This window comes from Echinops telfairi, unplaced genomic scaffold (assembly GCF_000313985.2).
Source record: "Echinops telfairi isolate 266 unplaced genomic scaffold, ASM31398v2 ScPeMD7_655;HRSCAF=1070, whole genome shotgun sequence".
Classification (NCBI taxonomy): domain Eukaryota; kingdom Metazoa; phylum Chordata; class Mammalia; order Afrosoricida; family Tenrecidae; genus Echinops; species Echinops telfairi.
In genome coordinates this window covers 20,760,518-20,763,372 of record NW_022104553.1, presented here as the reverse complement: position 1 = coordinate 20,763,372, position 2,855 = coordinate 20,760,518, and positions in this window count along the sequence as shown.

The following is a 2,855-nucleotide window of genomic DNA, read 5'->3' as shown; positions in this document are numbered from 1 at the left end:
GGACAGAGAGGGAAGGGAAAAAATGAGCTGATAGCAAGGGCTCAGGTGGAAAGCAAATGTTTTGCGAATGTTGAGGGCAAAAATGTACAAATGTGCTTGACACAATGGATGGGTGGATGGATTGTGATGAGAGTGATGGGGGGCTCTATGAGCCCCCAATGAAATGTCCTGATGGCAGAGTCAGAGACCTGCTGATCCTTCGTGAGGGCTGTGACCTTGGGGACCACAGAGCTGTGAGCTTAGAGTCCTGGTAGGAGGAAATGGCCTCACCAACCTACGGGCTTTTGTAGGATTCTCATGGGGCATCTCATTCCGGCCTGCGTTTAGTACAGGGGACCTTGCAAGGCCCAGAAATGAGCTTGCGTTGGGGGAGATGGGGAGTTAATAACAATGAGTACAAAATTAAAGAAATTGTTCTAAAATCGATTGTGGGGATGACTGCCCAAGTCCTTTTTTAATATCTTCAAGCCATTGGGTTGTATGGTACATGAATTATTTGTCAATCAAATTGTTTTATGGTGATTCTTATTTTTGTTTTACGACTGATCTTCACCTCAGGAAGCCCCAGAACTTGTTCTTTCTAAGACCAGGCTACAGCCCTACCCTCTGATTCGAGCAGAATGATGTCTATCTCTGCCCATCTTGACTCTCAGGTGATGGAGCATCAGGAGTAATCGTATCCAGTAGCTGAAGGACGGAGGGATGGCCAGTCAGATTCTAAAGGCCACCTGCCCTTCTACTTTTCAACCCCTCCCCATGTCTCTTCAGTCTCTTGCTTTCTTTCTCCCATCTGCCACGCTCTGATCACCTGCTTCCCTCTTTTCTGCACCTTTAGAAATCAATCGGACCGCCCCCTGGATGTTGGAGACCCTGACTCCAACTCAAGATTCTTACTTCAATCCCTTCTGCAACATTTCTTTTAAACGAGGGAAAATATTGCGTCCGTTTCTGGTATTGTGAGTGGGACATCTTTGAAGCTCTTATTCCCCTGACCAAGAATGTTCTAAGATAAATCTCACGGAAAGACTCAGCTGACACGTGGTCAAGAGATCAGGAGGCTGATCGGCTGGAAGGGCAGCGTTAGAGAGGGAGGAGCCCAGGCTTGAGATCATGTGAAGAGGAAGTGGAATTTCCTGTCCACACTCAGGGTCATTGCCCTCTGAGAGGAAAGTCTATGATCACTCGGGGTGCAAATAACCCTGCAGAGGAGCTCAAACGTGGCCATCACCTCAAACAGAGCCACTCTTCCTTCTTTGCTGAGGGGCCCAGGAACATGGGCAGGACCCCCACCAAGCTGTGCTCAGCAAGCCTGAGGGGCTGGAGAGGGGAGGACGCTGGGACTGCCCTGGTCACAGTCCTGGTGCTGCTGGGTAAGGACATTATACATGCTTGGGGGGGGGGTGTCACCAATCTGATTCTCAGGGTCTGTGGGAGGGAATGGGCTCAGTGAACACCTTGTCTCTTGCAGGATTCTGTCTAGGAACCTCAGTGGCAGCTACATATAGTAAGTATCTTCCTGGCAATCACTTGACCGTGGTGATGGGTTGTGGATAGGGAACCTCTCCCTCTCCTGAGCCCTGGAAACTAAGATCCCTGTCTCTTCTAGTCCCAGAAGAAAAATCAACACTCTTCTTTGAGGTAGAATCACTGGACCACCCCTGGGACAATGTGACTCTGATATGCAGATCTCCAAATAAGGCTCAAGCTTTCCAGCTGCTGAAGGACGGGGTGGCCAAAGCCCCAGTCCACCTTCGAGCCCGCGAGCACCGGTTTCCTCTGGGGAAGGTGACAGAGGACACAAGGGGCATCTACAGGTGCAAGCATACAAGCAATGATCTCAGGACAAGCCAGATTAGTGATCTGGTGGAGGTGACCGGCAGAGGTGAGTCTTGGCCACATGGAGAACTCTTTTCAGAAGCCGTCGACCTTGGGGAGCAGGTAAGAGGAAGGGAAGGGACAAGGGAAGCTAAGGTCCAAGGCGACGTCTTCAATGGTATTGGCATCAACCCTTTCCATTGCCTCTGCTTGATCCTGCTCTGTCCTTACCCCCCTTGTCTCCCAATCCTCCGGACTGTCCTGGGTGCGATTTTCCCGCCTCTGTTCTCTCTCGGCTCCTTCCTTCTTTGAGTGTCTTCCTCATGGCTATTGGCACCTGATCCCTGACACCGGGTGCCTCACCATCCCAGATGTGAACTTTCTCAGGGTTCTGGGGTCCAGAATGGGGGCCACTTCCTTCTGGAGACAGAAGAAGGAACAGCCCCACGTCTTTCTTCTCTTTTGGAACGACCTGAAGCTCTTTGCAAACGTTTTCCTCTTCGCTGTAGAACGATTCTTGAGTGCCTTCCTTGACCTCCCTGTGAATGATCCCTGCTTGTACATTTTGGGTCATCTTTTATGTCGTTGTTCATCAGTGAGGTATCAGGGTGTGTGCGCAGGCGCGCCTTGGTTGTGAAAACCACATCATGAGCCTCACCCCGTCTTCCTCTTGGCCAAGACACAAAGAAGAAAAGAGCCCTTAAAGGGTCCCCCTCTGTGGGGCTTGAATTCCTTCCCTCCAGATAACTTAGAGGTTTGCTTTTCCAGATAGAAGACATCTTTCTTTCTGCAAATAACTCCCCCACCCCCTCCTCCCCCGGGAGTTTGGTCCATGCTCTCGCAGAGGGCTTCGAATCAAAACTGCCTGGGTTAGTTAGTATTCACTGCTCCTTTGACAACGTTGACATTCTAGGAATCTTGCTGGCACTTGAAGTCACTCCTCTGGAATCCTGAAGTGCTTGGAGTTGGAAATCCTTGGGGATCTGGGATGCAGATTGGTCTTCTTGGCCTCTTGCAATACTTGCAGTGCAGATATGTTG